Source organism: Neopsephotus bourkii, unplaced genomic scaffold, assembly GCF_033783945.1.
Source record: "Neopsephotus bourkii isolate Nb327-2 ecotype Australia unplaced genomic scaffold, CSIRO-AGI_Nbou_v1 NB_207, whole genome shotgun sequence".
NCBI classification, from domain to species: domain Eukaryota; kingdom Metazoa; phylum Chordata; class Aves; order Psittaciformes; family Psittacidae; genus Neopsephotus; species Neopsephotus bourkii.
This window is the reverse complement of record NW_026900719.1, coordinates 1,331,439-1,350,913: the sequence shown is the minus strand read 5'-3', so window position 1 is coordinate 1,350,913 and position 19,475 is coordinate 1,331,439. Positions and strand designations below refer to the sequence as shown.

Here is a 19,475-nt window from a genome sequence, read left to right as displayed (position 1 = left end):
TGTTTGCCTAGGCTGTTTATATTAGCAACTTAAAAGTAAACAAAAAAGCCTCCAGAAACATTAACAGCCGAATGAAAGGAGATAACTTCCAATGCTAATACTCCAAGATAAAGGATAATATTCCAGCTTAGCTACTTTTGACAGCAACGCTGGTTTACAGGATGTCACAAACTTCTTTGCCCCTTCTGCAGTCCATGCTGCTTTGCCCGGCCTCTCCCCATTTCACGTTAAACTTGCAGCAAACTATTAACCGGAGACACACTCACACCGCCCCAGCCTGCAGAAAATACTACCGCGTGTAAGCCCCGAAGCCGCCGGCTCACACGGGGTTACTCACGCAGAGCAAGCTCACACTTTCCCACCGGCAGTCCCCGATGGATAACTTAGCACAGCTCACCCCGCGCGGGTGACAAACCAGCCCCATCTCCACACAAATCACCTCCACAGCAACTTGTTGTGTTCAGTCTTTTAACGACTTGGCCCTTCGCTGTCCCGGGGCGCGCAGAGCAGCGAAACTCGGCCCCTCAATCACGCACAGCAGCGGCAGCGCGCTCCGCTCCGGCAAGCTCAAAACAAAGCAAGCCCCAAACCCACCCGCCCGCCGCAGGCAACAGGAGAGGGTTTCTCCTCGCTGCCCCCCTGTCTCATCCCGGTACCCACCTGCCGAGGGCCCCGCGCCCGGCCGCAAACCCGCTCTGCCGCCTTCCTCCTCCTCTTCCTCCTGCCGCTGTTCCCGCGGGACCGCGCAGCAGCCGGGTCCCGCCGCGCCGCCCGACCACGGGCAGATGGCCGGGAGCCCCGAGAGCTGCCACTGCGGAGCCAAGCTGGGCTGGGCTGGTGCGATGGGTTTCCTGTCCCTTTTCTTCTTCCCCTCCTTGTTTTTGCCTTTTCTCCCTTCTCCCTGTTTTTCCTCCCTTCTCCCCTGGCTTAGCCCCTGGCAGATAAGCCCGAGTCAGCCGGAGTGCGCTCACAACACCCCCTCCACCAATCATTTCAATTAGTGCCACATGAGAGGAGCTTTTGGCCAAAATCTGCTTAAGAAAAGGGCCAGAGGGCAGGGCAATCTCCTTTGCTCAACAATGACCAGAAGCTGCTATAAATAGCCAAACAAAAGCACTGTTAAGGCCAGGAATGTCACATCGTAATGTGATAAAAATTGTAAAGATCTGATGTATACCACAAGTACAAAGGAAGAAATAAAGGTGAAAAAAAACCCGAGAGAAACAAAGATTAAAAGCAGTCGCCAGCCACCTTCCTACCCTCTCCTCCAACATGTAACCTTGTAATATGTTATCAAAGTCGTATATTTCTGGGTGCCAAGCTGCTACGTTCTCGAGGTCCCAAGCAGCTCCCCCACAATCCCTTTGTGACAGCTGCACACTAGTATTTATAGGTACCCAAGTCTACGCACTTTATATAAACAACAACGGTTGACCAGGGCTGGTCAGAGGTAACCCCGCAGGTACATGGCATCACACCAATAGTATAAGCACTGACTTCTCTATATTAAAATATCAACAGGAAGTTCCCACTACACTAATAAGTAAATCAGTGCATTTATAAAGGACAACTCGGGTACATTTGTATCAAAACTGGGGGACTTAATCTAATTTGATTTAGACACATTTTACAACAGTATATTCCAGCACTGAGGAGAAACCCTGAGGTTTCCAACTGTACCGTTACACCTGAAAACTAACAAAAAAGTATATCCCCAAACACCCCTGATCAGCCAGAGTGCCTCCACCAGTAGTGCGCAGATATAGAGCTTCTGCACTGCTTTGCAAGCTTGTAGTTTATACCGTACAGGTAGCTAGACGCTGCCAGCTCTGACTTGGGGAGGAGACGACAAGGCAGGGTGGGAGAAGGGAGTGGTTTCAGTCCAATTTGACTGCTTGTAAGCTCGGCAGTGCCTTTGGGATAGTAGTTTCCAGTCTGCTGATGGCAGGATGAAAACAGCTAGGTTCATCTGAGGGGAAACTGATAGTCACTGTCACCTAATTCCCCACCCAGACATTCCCAAAAAGAATCACTGCAAAGGGACAGCACTCAGTTGATGTCCCTCCAACTCTCAAGTCTCAGTATTTATACGCAAGTCACTGTAAAAGTAGCTGATCCTGTTGACTAACCTCATGCGTTTTCAGAACTGATAAAAGCTGTCTGAAATTATCTGTTTCCTCTGTTTAGGTTCTACCAACTGAACAATAAACTTCTCCTTTACTACAAATAAATGTTATTTTTTTTTTCCATTTCATTCCCATGCCCTCCTCTGATCATAATTATTTGTCCTGCTGCAGTGAACACTGTTTTCTCATACTAAACCCATTCACACACAGGCTTATCCTCAAAACACCCTTGTCCTCAAACGATGTCCAGAGATGTTTTTTGCTGCTTTATTAATTCCCTGAGTTTAAGCATGTGCCCTACATAACAAAGAGCGTACTTTTAGAAGATCATTCAAAGAAATGCATTTTAAAGAGAGAATATTTAAGTGAAGCTCATGCAAAACCTTAGTCCAAAAAATCATGTGCATAGGCTTGCAGGAACGAAACTGCCTGCAAGATTTCTAGACTTCCTAGTTTGAGCAGGGAAAGAAACATTCTTCATTTTAAAAAAGAGCATGCAGTAACCCAGCATGCACAGATGCAGAACAATAACACCAGTACAAACAACACAGAGTAAGCATTGCCAGGCCAAAGCTGCCAGCCTGTGGGCTGACAAAGCACTCCCTGAGGACAGGGGAAAGAGAAGCAGAGACCCCCATTCTGGCAGTCAGGGTGGAGGTCCATGTAACCCAGCCTAGCAGCCAGAGATATGGCAGAACATCCAGCTGTATCTGCAAGATATTGCAGTGTAGCTAATAAACCCTACTGGTTCCACCTGCTGATTTCTGCGTAGGTTCCTGCTTTTACTTCAAGCAGTACAAAGATGGGTCTGCAGCAGCAGTGTGTTTGTTTCCCATTGCAAAGGTGGGGACAGAACCTTTGCTGGAGGAAATATAAGCTTTCCTCAACAATAAAAACCCCTCCAGGTGATTAATGAGCTTACCTGGGAATAAACATGACTTATGACTTAAATAGGTGCCTAGTTGTAACTGAGTAACAAGACAGCAAAAATAAGTCACTGATGGAGTGAAATGCAAGCTTGTGTACATGGTATGAAAATCCAGCCAGCCAAGCAGGTGAATAAATTGGTGGAACTAAGCCACTGATGTAAGAAGTGGAAGAAAAATATCCTTCTCTCTGAATATTGGATGGGGTTTGTGTCTTTCACTTCATGGATCAGCTATCATTACAGCGTTCAAATAGGAAAGAAAAGATTATAAACACAAGTATTCTCTCATTTGCCAAGAAGCCCTGTCTGAGTTGATCTGCCTTGACCTTGTTTTGCATGCTGCTTTCCTACACCAGCTTTTCCAACCTATGGATAGAAATGGTGGAGGAATCTTGCAACCTCCCTTAAAGAGATGCTGAAAATGTAACATAAGGAAAACTGCATGTGTAGAAATATGCCTATTAAAATAGTGGTTTTCAGAAGAGCTCTCCTCTGTAAGTTTGAAAGTATTCAAAACACCATTTGCTTTACAGATCAAAACGCTGTATTGATGATAAATCTAAGAGACAGATGATGGAAATCTCCATGAGCAACATCCTTAAATGAAAATGTATACAGAAACAATACTGCTTACTTTGTAAACATTTTAGTATACATTTGCAGTTTTGAACTGTTTATTAAATATTCCACAAACAGATCAGGGTAAGGCTTCTTGTTTTATAGAAAAACTATTATCTAGAAGTGCTTTAAGTTAAATCATTATGGAAATGGAAACCTGGATCAGACACACTGGGTCTTGGTGTTTGACATAATTTCCTGGAGAAGACAATCTTTATATGGAAAGCTACCCTCAAGCACTGGTTGAAATTTTCCCTTAAACACTGTTTTGTTTGATAAGTGAAAACTGACAACAGCACCAAATCATCTGGTATTAGTGTTCTTTTCTTTTACACATCCCTGCCCTTGGAAAAAAAAAAATAATGGATTATGCTATTTCTTTGTCTGAATAAAATGTTGCAGTTCCGGAGATAAAGACGTATTCAGCTGAGCAATTAAATAGCTAAATAAATGAATCAGCAGAGCAGAAGTGACAGATTTAATTACTGCTTAGAGCTAGGAAGGGGAACTAATTATGGGGTTCATGAACCACATGCCATTCTTCTCCTTAAGCATGTGCTTTGATTCTTCTGGATCAAGCTTTGCAAACGCAGTAGCACCATGCACCAGATGTAAAAAAAAAAAAAAAAAAACTATCCAAAATTTGGAAATAAAGTCTAATCTTTGCAGAAAGAATACTCAATTCTCTTTTAAAAGGCCATGTTCAATTGAGTCAATACCATGAGTTAGAGGAACTTTCTTTTAAATAGAGAAGTACTAAAAATGTAGTTCTCCAGAAAATGAAAGCACAATGAAGTTCACTGGATGTGAATAAACCAAAGATTGCAACAGAAAGCTGCAGCAATTGAGGCATAAAGCATGTAGCTGTATCTAGTGATTAGGAGCCGTATTCATCAGAAAGTATCTGTAGCTGCGAAGCTTGAGAAAGCTGGTGATCTTAGTTCTCTTCTGCTTTGGTCACAGGAAGCAATAAAGTTCAAAAGATGCTTTTGTGGCCACCAATTGCAAAGCCACTAGCAGTAGAAGAAACTGTTCCTCAGTTTCTGCTTCCTGTCCCATTTCTCTACTTTGCATTTGCTCTAACAGCCTAATTTTATTCTAGTTTGATAAGACTCAATGCCTGCTATTTGAGCTTCATATTAAAATCATGAGCCTTGTGGTATAATCCCATGAACAAAGAACATTTTCCCTCATTAGTAGGAGGGAAAAAGGGGAGAAAACCCTGTGTTCTGCATCTGAATCCCTTTGTTCAATGAATTGCATAATTTTTGTGAGTTTTCAGCTATCTTATACAGATTAAAAGAAACAGGTGTTGTTTAAGAGAAAAGGAGGGGGAAGGGGAAGGAGAAGGGGAAAGATAAAGGGGAAAAGGAGAAAAGGGGGACAGGTGAAAATGGTAAGGGGAAGGCAAAGGGAAAAGGAAAGGGGAAGAGAAAAGGGAAAAGGAAGGGGAAGGGGAAAAAAGAAAGGGGGAGAAGGGGAAAGGAGGAAACAGGGAAAGGGGGAAAAGAGGAAAATGGAGAAGCAGCAAGCTATATTAAAAAAAAAGAATTAGTGGAGGTAAGAGAGGAGAAGTCTTTCACTCATAGCCAGTGGGTTTCTAAAATTAAAGTCTGGATGTTGTGATGTCTGTTTTAGCACAATTTTAAAAGTCAACACGTTTGCCTCTTCCTAAATATACTGCGAAGAAAGAGATAAGTAACTGCGAAGAAAGAGATAAATTACTGCAGAGCTGACCTCGTGCACCAGTCTGAAGAACAGTCAGACCTTCTGCTCCACTGACTTTGAAAATCTTAAAAAGCAGAGCACAATACAAATATGAAAACACCTCATGTCTGGGAAGGATCTAAATCCACCCCAGTTATAGCCATGTTCTCCTTCCACACCACCCCTAATTCTGCCATAATGAAAATAACTGTGTCCGAACCCAGAGATGGGGGCTGATCCATGGGAAGGCTCACTGGACGATCACAAATGCCATCATCATCCATGATTACAACATCAGCTCTGCCTAGATGAAATTCTGTTCTCTAAAGACAGGCAAAAACAAGGTCTATTGCATCAATAAAGTCTAAAATGAATCCCTATCTTGAAAATCAGTGTCTGAGATTCTGTATCGGGGGGACTGTATCTGCAGGGAACCAGGAGCATTGTACATACAAGATAAGATAAAAACAGGATTTTATTTCTTTTTCTTTATGGAAATATGACATCCCTTGGAATGGATGTCATGCTCTTTATGGAAAGGGATGTCATGCTCTTTATGGAAAGGGATGTCATGCCCTTTATGGAAAGTGGCATCCCTTGCCTGGAATTCCAGTGCAGTTAGATCACAAGAAAATGCACTTTTTACTTAGACACACAACAAAACAGGGAGGAGCTGATCTTCAAAGAAGACACTAAATCCAAAACATTATGTACAAGTTGCATTAGCACTCATACTGTATGAATTTTGCAGCATCTGTTATCCATGTTAATACAATGTGATGCCTATAGAGTCACTAATGTACTAGTGATCATGAACCTTGCAGAACACTTGTATGACTGATATCTCATAGTAGAGATATTATGATAACATAAATAACCTCAGTGGAGCATGAGGAGTTAGTTGGAAAGGACTCCATGGGCAGCTAGTCAGCAAACTGCAAAGGACAAAGGTAGAGTATACTCTTTTAGTGTGAGGTGTCCCTGCCCATGACAGGGGGATTGGAACTAGATGATCTTAAGGTCCTTTCCGGTCCTAACTATTCTATGATTTTATGATTCTATGATTCTTGGTGCACAACTCTTCTAATCTCAGGAGGCAAAACCTGCCATATTTATCTGACAATCTCTGCCAGGCTGACATGGAAAAGACCATTTAAGCATCCAAGCTGCCACTCTCAAGACAGACATGATCAGCACTTGCATTTGCATGCAAGAGCACAGCCCCAGAGGAATACAGGGCATTTGGAAGAGTCAGCCTTCCTCACCACCTGGAAGGAAGGCTGACTGTGAATCCACCATCTTCTGCTCTCACTGCAAAAAGAAATCCCTCAAGGGATAATTGAAACAGTAATCACGGTTAAATATAGACCAGAAGTGAATTTGTCATTGTTTTATTTATACCCTTTTGCTCTCAATCTTGCACTTGGATGCCCACCCTTAAGTCTTGCTTAACATTATTTTGCAGTGTTTCACACCCAGCCAGTTTGGTACTGTGGAGAAACAAGATTAAACAGAGTGAAACCAGTAGGTTCTCAGCAGAAAACAAAGAAGGGTGCACAGGGTGGATTGAGACATACATGTCTCCACTGGCAGGGTCATAGAAGCACAGGGCTGGCAAGTATTTCCTTCCTATTTCCAGAAGGTCAGTGGGGGATGCACATGAAGGCAGGACTTCAGTAGCAGGGAAGGATTAGCTCTAACAGGCATAAACTAATTCCTCTCCAGCAAAAAAGCAGATGGCAAAGCAACACTCCACAGTTACAGGTAAGCCCTGGGTTTTCAAACAGGCGACTCCATGTTTGGTTGTTGCAGGGACTGTAGCAAGTCATCTTTCCCTGCCATGGGGAGTGTGCCAGTTTATCAAAGCTGCCCTTGGGGACATTTGCTTGTGAAGATTTACAAGAAAGGTGACTAAGTATGTCAGTGGGTGTAGGAGGAGTTGCTAGTTGACTGGTGCAAAGGAAAAATTACTGTGCTCTTTGTAAAAAGTCTAAATAACATTTATACACTACTAATCACACAGCTAAAAATAATTTTAAGTCACCCACCCTTTCTTCTTTTAAAACTCAAAGAAGCCATTTTTTAAAATCTTTTTATTATTTTTTATTATTATTTTCGAGTGCCCTATTGCATTTTGCTAATAGTTAATTGAGTAAACATCCAGTCTTCACTAAAGACCAATATAAAAAGATCAAGCTCCTTGACAATAATGACAACTGAAATAATGGGAGCCATTGTCCAATCCAAAAGCTGAAGTAGGCACCCGGCCATGATGCCTTGAGGGTTTTCACTGAGAAGGGCAAGGATGCCTGCATACAAACGTCAGAGCTTGCTTACTGTTGGAATAAGTTGTATCTGACAAAAAAAAAGAAATACAATATGCCACAAATAGGAGGAGGAAGGAAGCCTGTGAAACAAGCCTGAGCAAACCTCAGAGCAAGTGCCTCCTTTCTCCTAGTGCAGTGGTATAAAAAAGAGGAAGTAGCCATAAGGAGTATGAAATAAGGAGTAAGAAATCCTCACAAGCCTCACAGTGCAACTCTTAACCTACCAGAGATAACAAAAAGGGGGATTATAATATCACTCACTGTGACACATTTGAATTATTAGAATACAGAGTTGTCATGATTTCTAAAACCAGAGAGGCAGTTACATTGTAAAATTCCGCTACTTCGAAAAACATTGAGGGAATAGCACAAGTACAGGATGGACCAAGAGAACAATGCATAGATCTAATTCCATCACCATCTGAGGTTTGCCAACTTGAACGAACAACGCTCCAGAGCACAAAATTCAGTCAGACACCGTGAAACAGACTTGGGAAGTGCTGCTTCTAGATTCTGAATTTGGCTACTGAATTTGTAATCTCTAGGAAATCCCATAGCAGAAGGTGTAGAAATTACCAAGCCAAAAATGTCCACAACATAGAGAAGCTGGAAAGTCAAAACTGAACCCTGCTTCATGGATCAAATCTCAGATACAGACAGTGATGGCAGAATATCCATCCATCCTAAATTAAAATTGTTTTTAACACTAACCTGTTGGATTCACAAGAACCTGGGGTAGAAAAAGGAGAAACTGAGATAGTCAGGAGTGGAGAATGAAATGCTGATAATGTCACCTTCATTTTGGAATGAGTAGCATGGGACGTACAACATTGAGACCAGGGATGCTCCCTGAATTTCTAAACAAAAGTAATGCCACGATTATTCCCCATTTAAGACTCTAAATATTTTGCATGCCTTTTATTCTAGATTCAGCACAAGACTTTCAACAGCTCACACAAAATTGACAGTCAGTCCTCCTAAAATAACAGATGGGACATGGCCACCCCCTGCCTGCAGCAGAAAAGTGGCGAGTTGCAATGGAGAGATCTAGAGGATCCATGCTGCTAATCTGGCTGCCTCCAGGGATTGATACCAGTCAGTCATCACAGCTGTGGGCACTGGGCATTCTACCAATAGTTTCCACTCCTACTCTCAGGGCAGCAGCAGTTTCAGACAGCCTGTTTTTTCCTGTACTAATATGGACAAAATTATGGGGGGGGCAGATGTTAAGGGATGTGCACTTTGTCTTCCCAGCAGCCTGCTACCTTAGGCAATTTCTACTTTGCCTGTGTTCACAGCCAGTGCAGTTTGCTGCTGAAAGCTGAGGGCTCAGTTTAACTTCCACATTCTCAGAAGATTCAGCAAAGACTATGTTCACTGGTGTCATCTTCTAATTCTTCTGAGAGTCATGTGCCTTGACCCTAAATGTATGAAATCCACCTCCCGTCAGTCTTAAATTCTGTCTCCAGGGTTGTCAGTATGTCATTTTCAAAAAGGTAAGCAGTTCATCTCTAATGATCAATATTTTTTGAATATGCTGCCTGTATTGTGCTCGTCAACTTCCTTACAAAAAGAGTTTAAGTGCAGTGAAATTCTTGATGTAAAAGGCTACTGTGAGACTTTTCAATATGCTGGTGCAACGTAAGAGTTATCAGTGTGCCAGGGTAGAGCTTGGCTAGTTTGATCAGGAAAACACTGAAGAGCTGTAGAGTAAATAATAGATTTAAAACCAGGAGCAGCTTTGAAGTATATATTGGCAGTCCCTCATTGTACAGTATCGTCAGAACATGTGTTGCATCAATATTGGCAGATAAGACTCAGATTTCAGTAAATATTAGTGTTTTGAGCTAGAGTTATTAAAGCCTTATGCAGGTATATTTGTTACAGCTTTTCTGAGAGATTATACTGTTGTTGGCCAAGTCCACTGGTGTAGCAACATGAAAAAAATTGCAAACCAATAATTTTGTTTAACATAAAACTGTACTTTGCCCTACCATGATGACTTTTTATATCCAACTTTATGTCCTACTTAGTATTTCTAAATAATTTCCTACTAAATAATTCAATTAATTTTTTTTTAATGTCAGAAAGAAGAAATATTTCAGTGATGCTGACCATGTTCAGACCCCTTCTCCACCCACAAATTTCTGCTGTGCCTCTTGAGATTCACTTTGTCTTTCAATGCCTTAGCTACATGGACATAAAATAATAACCTTGCACTACTTCACAGAGCTGCTATTGGGACAGCCCATTTAGATCTTAGAGTGTTGCAGCATTATGGGAGTAAAATGCTTTATCTATGTACCATTTTGTGTGTACATTTTCAACCAACCTTTAGAAAAATAAATCAAAATCAGGCTCTTGAACGCTTGCTTTTTCATTTTCTTCTATCCCTTTGTTTTGTTTTGCACTGTGTTGTGTCTCCTGGTACAGCCTTCTTCCTCCTTCAGTCACATTTCTGTGTCATAAAACTGTGATGAGGTTTCTCTCATCTCAGCTTATTTTTTCCACCACTGCATTCTTCTCTCTCCTATATTGTCAGGCTTTCTAGAATGAGAGTAGATAACTATTCCCAAATTTACTCACACATTTGTATCTCCTTTCTTATTGCTCCGAGCCTTTCATTTCCTGTCTATGTGCCATCCTGTTTTCCCTTCTAAAAGCATTTTTTTGCTCTACAGAGGTGAAGAAGAGCCCTGCACCATGAAGCATTCATTGATGAGGAGACAGGGAAATTAGAGTGGCTGATCAGAGAGCTTTTATTCAGGATACATGTAGGCCTTTAGCTATGTGTAAAACACCTCAGAGGTAATGTATGCTTCAGGGCAGGGATGGTGTCTGCCTGAAGTAATCATTTCTCCAGTGCTCAGTGCAAAAAAGCTGCCGACCTTGCAGAGGTCTTACAGTTGCTACAGCTCAAAACTCAGGAGGCTCTTCAGGTTAAATCTTACATCTTGGTCTCAACTGGGAAACAAAATCAAAGCTGCTTTATACTACAAAACATCTGGTTTATAGGCTGATCGCAGCCTAGGTACTGATGGCTCCCAGCTGCCTATTCCCTTGTTCTGTGCAGTGGACTTTCAAAAAGTGCAAATCAGAAACAATCAATGCTGTCATTTACCTTGATTCCATTCATTTGGAGGATCTAGGTTTGTTCTTAGAAAAATAAGTTAACAGTCTCATTGTTAAGCCTAATTAAAAATGATGGTTACAACTGCAACTGCAGTTTGGCCTTTCAAAGAAATCAGAATCCACCAGAACTTACTCCTAGAGGAAGAATAGATATGATATTTATATGTATAGTGATATTAATTTTTCTATTTACTTCCCTTTCAGGGCTAGTAAGTGCATTTTAAAAGCTTGATAATTTTTCAGTTCCCAAAGGTAAGCTATCTCCTTCATGTGAATCTGGAGAAATGTTAAAATTGGTAATACGATGCTGGAAAGCCTTACTTTGTTAGGGCTCAAAACAAACCCACTGTTCTTGTGCAGAGCAGCAGGCTCAGGGAGAAATCAGAACCTCTCTTCTTGGAGTGGCTCATAAGCAAAAGCTTGCAGGACTAATCCTGCAAGGCACTGATATAATCCAGTACCATACTTTGCTGCTTTAGGGTGCAGGACACAGCCACTGCTGGGATGTACCCAGGAATCATGTCTGTATACACCTCTATGTTTACAAGAGATGGAACCTGCCATTTGGAGTCTGCTGATGAGTGGGGAAATTTGGGCAGCTGCCCAAGGATGAAATTTGCCTCTAGTTTGGAGTCTCTGCTTGCTATTGAAATCCCATCGAAGCATCTGGAAGTTTTGCTGTCTCAGTCTTCATCATTTTTGGGACAGGACATAAACACATGTGCATATATCCGTATCTAAACCTCTGTGTATATCTGTGTATAACTTTCATAATTGAAGACTATTCCTAGAATGCATCCCTCTGAACTGTAGTGCAAGCTGCAATGAAGCCTTTAATATTTCAGAGGTGATTATTTTGGTATGATCACTTTTTCATTTGTCTGTGTATATTTTCCCAAGCTGTTTTTTCTGCCTTGCACTCCTTCTCTCTTGTCCCTTATCCATGCATGCTCACAACAGCCTTTCCTTTCTCTACTATTTTTTTTGCAAATGGTTTCCTTTGATTTTTTTCCCCATGGTTTGAATTTTGAGTGTTCCCTTCATGTTTTGGTGCCTTTTCTGAGGGGACACAGAAGAGAGAGTTAGCAATTCAGAAAAAGAACAATAGTTAATTTAGAACTTTACATACATACCTCATGTCTGGTCATTTTTTTGGGGGGAAGGCAGGGAACATGGGAAGAGAAACTCCTCAGAATTCTCATTTTTTTCTTGACTTTTGCAATACACATCACAGTAAAGGAGATTACTAGAAGTTCTGAAATTGGAAGTCATTTCCCACCCAGAAAAATAGAAAAGAATATCAACCCTGGCAAGTTAAATTTAATAAGTCCAAGCAAAAAAGATTTTGAAAAGCAATTTGCTAAAGGCATAAAACCAATAATAAAATGGTTTTTAAGCACATGAGAAACAGGAAGTCTGACAGAAAATCCGTATGGCTGATAAGTAACTGGCGTATGAAAAGGGAGCTCAAATAGGATCAGACTGTACACCAGCAAAATGAAAACAATTCTTTATACAGGTGCTCACTGCAGAAAATACTTCAGAGGTTCCGAAGCCAAACCCTTTCTTTACAGGGAACAAGCCACTTAGACCTGGTTAGACAACAGGAAATACAAGTTGAAGTAAATGGTCACTCTTCACAATGCAGAAAGGTTTCTAGTGGATCAGGGCAGGGAAATGTGGTACTTAACACAGTCATAAGTAATTTGAGTGAGGCTGATTAGTGAGGTGACAATTAATCATGCTTGATTATTTAGGGTATTAAAACCCAAGAGTGACTGAAAAATTGCAGAAAGATCTCAAGTATGTGTGGTTTGTGATAAAAGTGTGGATGAAAGGTCATAAACATTGAATTTGTAATGAAAACAAAGAGTCCTAACTATACATACCCTGTGATGAGCTTTAAGTCAGCTGTTACCACTCTGAAATATGGCTGCTACAACTGGAGAAACCATGTACTGTTCTATGAAAACATCAGCCTAAATTAAAGGGAATATTATGAATTATTAGGAAAATGAAATTAAAGAGGGCAATATTAGTGCCACAGAGAAATTGTGTCATATCTTGTAAGCCCCGAGAGACATACCTGATGTAGGAAACATGTAGGCAAGGATAATAAATAAGGTGATTTATGGTCAGGGACAGTATCTGCGTGAGAAACAATAAGCAGGTTGGGATAACTCAGTTTGGAAAAGAGACAGCTCAGAAAAGCATGCCAAAACCACTAACAACCTGTGTCACACTGAGAAGGGTAAAACAGGGGAAGCTATTCAGCCCTAGCAGTAATACAAGAAGGACTTTCTATAAGGGCATGTAATGATAGGACAAGGGGAAATGGTTTAAAACTGAAAGAGAGTAGATTTAGATTAGGTATTAGAAAGAAGTTCTTTACTGTGAGGGTGCTGAGGTGCTAGCACAGGTTGCCCATAGAAGCTGTGGTTGTCCCATCCCTGGCAGTGTTCAAGGCCAGGCTGGATGGGGCTTGAAGCAACCTGGTATGGTGGAAGGTGTCCCTGTCCATGGCAGGGGGATTGGAACTGGAAGATCTTTAAGGTCTCTTCCAACCCAAACCATTCTGCCAAAAAGAGGGAATACACTTTTTAACAGAATGAATAATTAAGCTATGGAATAAAGTGTAAGAAGATATTGCAGATGTTAAAAACCTGAATAAATAAAAAAAAAAAGCAACAAATTCATGGGACATCCCTCTTCTCTGCCCAGCATTTATTAGAAAATAAAAGGTATAGTTTCTATCCAATTCTGTAAACTTCAGGCCAGGAAAAGCTGAGAAAAGTACTGGAAAAAAGATCCCTCTAAAGCTTCCATCTTACAGTCTTGAAACATATGTTGTCACCTATGTTCAGAGAAATAGACCAGGCCCAGCAGAACCACTTTTCTGTTTTTACCCTTGGGAGAAATGTGCTTTGAGCAGACCTGCACAGTTCAGCACGGAGGCACACGGTTGCCCAACCAACCACTAACAATGCATGTCAGGACAGCAAAAGGAGGCCAGAGGGTTTCTCATCTTATGGTGGGAGCTGTACAGCACCTGTGCCCATGCATAAGAGCTCTCTGAGCCAGTCAGAAGCTCTGACTGGCACTCCGGCTTTCACCAAAATCGGGTGTTTATTTCACCCAGTAATATTGGCTTTCCTCGGAGGAGCTCTGGGACCATAGAAAGAAGGATAAAGTTCTACCCTCATGAGAAAAATCCATTCTGTTCACAGATTCATTGGACAGTAGAGTCCCTTATTTTTAGGTGTGTCTCAGTACACAGCTGGTGAAAGATTTGGAAAGAGAAATCATTGCTGGAATAAGAAATCCCACCAATTCCACAACACTTTCTTCCTCTCATTTCCCCAGTCCCTAAAGCCTATCAGATTTATTCTCTAAGCAAAATAATATTTGAAGATTGAGAGAACTGGTGAAGAAAGTCGTTTGCATTTTATGCAGAAGAAATAAGTAAGAAAACAAAAATTAAAATAGGAAAAATATTATAATATATGGAAGCTGGATCTGTCCAGGCTACGAAATCACCCAAATTGACCTATTTTTACCTTGGACTTGTTTACAAGCTCTACAGAACTCTTCACTTGTGTGGATTAAACATGCTTCACTGACTTTTTTGTTCCATTTAGCAAAAAAACCCCTATCCCTTCTGGCAGGCTGGTATATATGACCACTCCTGCAGTGCTCCCTAGCAGCAATGACTTACATTTTGTTAATAATAATGATCTCCATTTTCATGATTCTTTTCCTTCAAAATACAAAGTGCCTATGGAATATTATTCACATCCTTAAAGTGGCCATTTAAGTAAGCAAAACCAAATTCTGTTGGAATTATCAGGTTGGAGGGGATCTTTGGGGCTCACCTTGGCCCACTCAAGCAATATCAGCTTTGCAGTTACATCCAAATTCAAAGGTTCTTCAGGTATTTGCACAGTCAACTTTACCATATCTCCAATGGAGATGACACAGAATCTCTGGGTACATGGGTCAGGATTTAACACCCCTCCCAACCCTGCTCCCCAAGGCATGAAAGATTTTTCTGGTGCTTAGACAAAATTCCCCATCTTGCAACTTGTGTCTGTTGCCTCTAGACCTATTACGGTGCACTGCCTAAAAGAGCCTGGCTGCATCTTCTCTGTACATTGCCAGTAGGCAGTTTAAAACAATTAAATTCCCCCCTTATTTTTGGGCTGAACAAACCCAGTTCTGTCAGCTTCTCCTTGCTCCAGCCACATGATGCTCCAGTATGGCAATGTCTATCTTATACAGGGAATCCAAACCAAGGCACAGTCCTCCTCCAGGCAGCACCTCATAAGTGCCACGCAGATGGCAAGCAACAATCACTTCCCTCAGCCTGCTGGTTGAACTCTTGCTAGTACAGCCCAGGATGCAGCTGACCTTCAGGATGCACTGGTGACTCATGTTGGAGTTGTCTGCTGGGACCCCAGGACTTCTTAGGCAAAGCTGCTTTGTAAGCAGTAGTGCCCAGCCTGTCCTGCTGCATGGGCTCACCTTGCCTCAGGTTCAAGAATGTGCATTTGCCTGTTAACTTCCAAACGTTACTGCCAGATGGCTTCTCCAGCTTGTTGAGAGTCCTCTGAATGGCAGCCCTGCACTCTGCCATATTAACTGCTTCCCTGAATAGGTATCATACGTGAACTTCCTGAGGGTGTATTTCATCCCATTGGCTACATTTCTAGTGCAGACATGAACGAATGTGAGTGCCAGTATTGACTCCTGAAGAACGTTACTAGAAACCACTCATCAGCTGGAATGTATACGACTGATCACAATTCTTGAAGCCTCATGATCTGGCCAGTGGTGCATGCACTTTGTAATCCACTTCTCACGTCCACATCTCACCAATTTGGCTGCAGGAATACCATGTAACAAGTCTTGCAGAAGTCAAGGTAAATAACCACCACTCTTCCTTCAACCACCATACAGCCACCTCCTCAAAGCAAACTCTTAGATACATCAATCACAGTGTGCCATTTGTGAATCCATGCTGGCTGTTTCCAATTGCCTTCTTGCCCTCCATGTGCCTGGACATAGTTTTCAGAGGGCTTTTCTCCAAAATCTTCGTGGAGACTGAGGAGTGTTTTATCAGTAGTTCCCTAGACCTGCTTTCCTGCTCACATGCAGTTAATGCTTGCCATCTCCCAGCCCTCAGGAACATCTTCTGATCCCTAGAGACCTTCTGAAGAAGATACAAAGCAGTCATTGCAGTGACTTCAGCCAACAGTCTCCACATGTTTAGATCCATTTGCTCTTGTCCCATGGACTTTTGTATGCCCAGTTTGCTTGTTTTGTCACTAATATAACCTTCTCCAATCCTGCTTAGGCGATCTGAGGACATAACTTGTCAGTAGAGACCAAAGTGAAGAAGATGCTGAGTTGCTCAGCCTTTTCTGTGTGCTTTGTTACCAAGTCTGCCTCCTATTGATTCTGCCTCTGGAAGATCTTGTTGCTGTTCCCATTCCTCATGATTTCAAATCCATCTGAGCTCCAGCTCTCCTAATTCTCAGACTATGTGGCCAGACAGTGGTCTGCACTGCTCCTGAGCAGCACTCCTTAGTCTCCTCTGCCCTTTCTTTTTGCAGTGGAGACCAGGCTGGAGCACCTGCTTATTTCTTGTGCCTGTGTGAACACGTGGGCCATGAGCTGGGCAGAGCCCAGGTCTGGGCAGGTTATCCACAGAGAGCAGCATCCTCTCCAGGTCCCCTTACCCTTCATGGCAATCCCCCATGGGAACCTGCCAAACAGTTCCCAAAATGAGCTGCTGAACTCTCTAGTTTTATTTGTTCTTATCATTCTGAAAACTTTTTTTTATTCCTCAAACTATTTGTTAATTTCAGATAAAAGATCTGCAAAATGGGAAGTTTAAGTATAAAAAAAAAGAAGAAATGAAAATGCAACTTTTTTCTCTAGGTCAATTTAGGTGCATCTTTTACAAGGAAACATAGTCACTAAATTGTTTTTGCTGACTAAGCTGAAATGAAAAGTAATGGAGTAATAATGCTTAATGATTATTGACTATAAATAATGTAAATTATTTTTAATTTAAGTGTTAATTTTAAAAGAATTGTCCATGGGTAAGTCTGACAATATGGCTGGAAAATAAAACCAAGACCGCTTACAAACCCCCCTCAACAGCATCTCACAGATTTTGCTTGTTACCTGTCAACATGTGTTTCACCTCATAGCAACTCACAGCACTGCCTAATTTAAACATTCTGTAATTGTATTTTTTAGTCCTAAAGCATGAACCTGTGAGTTGTCCAATTACTGCTTCTTTCGTTTTATTCACGAAAGACAAGCAAGAGGGAGAATACTGGGCTTTTTTTACTTCCACCTGTTATGCTAAGAGAAGCTGAGTGTTTGACAGGTAAAAATATAAATGATGAACCCTGATTTAAAACACTATCAGAATTAAATTCACATACATTTGTGAGAGTCTGGGTAAGTTCCAGAAATGGCAGGATTTTACTTTTTCTTTGACATGTATAGCGTGCTTAAAAAGCCTCCATTAATATGCCATGTAATTAACTTACGATACAAGGGATAAAATGGTGAAGGGTACAACAAAGATAATTTGTCATCAGGATTTTCATTAAAACCCCCAGTATTACAGGAATTAATTTCAGCAGTGCTTTTCCCTGATTACTGCCTGTCAGATAGTATACAGGGACCCAACAGGATATTTGAATGGGGAGTGTTTGCAGAATCTCATCCTACATCAGCATTATGAAGATAAGTGGTTTATCTACATTGACTGTAATTCATCATCTATATTTTAATATTTCAAAACCAGAAGACTTTGCTCTGATTTTAACTTCCCCTAGCTTTGCCATTTTCCAGTAAGTGTTACACCGATAATAGCTTTTCCTGACACACATTGCCGTCTTCATCCTGGACAGGAAGAAAGATTGATGTGCTTCAAAATCACAAGAGTCATTAATTTGTTACTTTTGTTACCCAAACCTTAGAGTTCATTACACAGTGTTATATCACACAGGCATACAAACCTTACTGGCCATGGAAAGAAAGAACAACTCTGATTTCAGATTCTGAATTGTCCCTACCGCCTTTACAGACAGCATTTAGGCAGTGCTCTCACCCAGCATTCACATTTTTATGTTTTCAAAATGTTCCCCTTGTAAAGCAGACCACTTTGTATTCTGCAGCACATTTTAAAGTAATGACTAAATACTAATCCACTAACATCTTCAAGTGGCACTTGAGAATTTGGCAGTATCACTTTAAATAATTTCTTAGCCTACTGATGTCTCTCTCAGTATCCTGTGTTTCCACACACAGCTGATGAATAAAATTATTTGAACTAATCTGTGCCTATACACAGTATTTCTTGCATGAAAAACAAACTATACAACATGTACGCTTTAGATTAAGGAAACCTGTAAGGCAACATAGAGCCAAATCTTCAGTAAGAAGTACTTTTATGAACAACTCACCTTAAATCTGAGAGCATCATTATGGACTGTATTACAGAAATTTCTTTGGTTACTTTTGGACAAAGCAGTGCAGGATTTCAATGTCACACACAGGGGTGGGAGGAGGTAGCAGATGGAGAAATCAAATTCACCCCTACAGCATACAGGAGATACGCAACATTACTGAGGAACAACATGCTGCAATATTGTACATCTTATCATGTTAAGTGAACACTGAGGTAATTGGATGTTGCCTTGAGTTCTTTTTGCTCATCAGCAGGACCTTATGATTTAGTCTCTGAAGCAACTTGACTGAATAATGCCCCTGTTGTGCATAGCTGCCTACGAGGTGTGTAGGCAAAGTATGTTCTATGGCTTAAAAATTATTAGGGGGATCAAGATCTGCCTAGCTCTTTGAACTGAATGTGGCTAAAACCAAAGGACTAAGCTTTCCATTCTTCCTTGTTGAGTGGGAAAAATGAAGGTGGGGGGTGCCCCAATCCTTATGCAGTATTTCAAACAAAAAAGCAGCTTTCTCTAGTGTTATGCTTTAAAGTGTGTGATGGGTTCCTTGTTTTCCATTAGTTTTCAGCTTCCCTAAGAGATGTCCCAGTATGTTACATGTATTGGGTTCAAACCTGCTTTGCTTGCATCTTCTGTCATAATCACATTATGAGACGGCACATATATTAATTTGGCTGTATGGGAATGCTTAGAGAATTCAGGTTAAGAAGATGACTCAGTTGCCTTATTTAGGTGAAAAGTTCTTCTGAGTATCTGGCACATTAAGCCTTTCGTTAAATAACAAAATGTGCCATCTCTCATTCTTTTATCTGTTCTTATTTTCCAGTCCCAGTTTCCTACCATTGAAAGTTTCCATTCTCCCTACTCTTGATCTTGTTTGGTACTTCTGTACTTGCTCTTCCTCCTCTCTGTTCCTCTTCACTCTTTCCACTCTTCCTTCTATGTAACACTGCCAATCATTCCCAGCTTCTCTTTTTATACACATCTAGCCTCCTTCTATTTGTGCTATTCCTTTTTATGGAGCATATGTACATGGCAGGAAACCAGGACCTTTCTCATTTTCCAGTACTTCGTGTAGGGAAAATCCATGCCATTACATAGGATCTAAACACAATCTATGGCAAAGCCCTATTCACCAGGTGCTCCAGGA

The 19,475-nt window shown here is 41.2% G+C and overlaps 1 protein-coding gene across 22 annotated transcripts in view; it reads right to left on the bottom strand.

Moving 5' to 3' along the window:
* Positions 1 to 19,475, bottom strand: part of LOC133207434 (poly(rC)-binding protein 3-like) — a 496,208-nt gene that overhangs the window by 135,623 nt on the left and 341,110 nt on the right. The window contains exon 1 of one of the 22 annotated variants that reach the window (XM_061344332.1): positions 661 to 877. The exons of 20 other annotated variants lie outside the window; for them this stretch is intronic. The gene's annotated coding sequence lies outside the window, so the exon portion shown is untranslated. Of the gene's footprint in view, positions 1 to 337; positions 492 to 660; positions 878 to 19,475 lie in introns of those variants that run through there. One more of the 22 variants, XM_061344333.1, reaches the window with a different exon arrangement.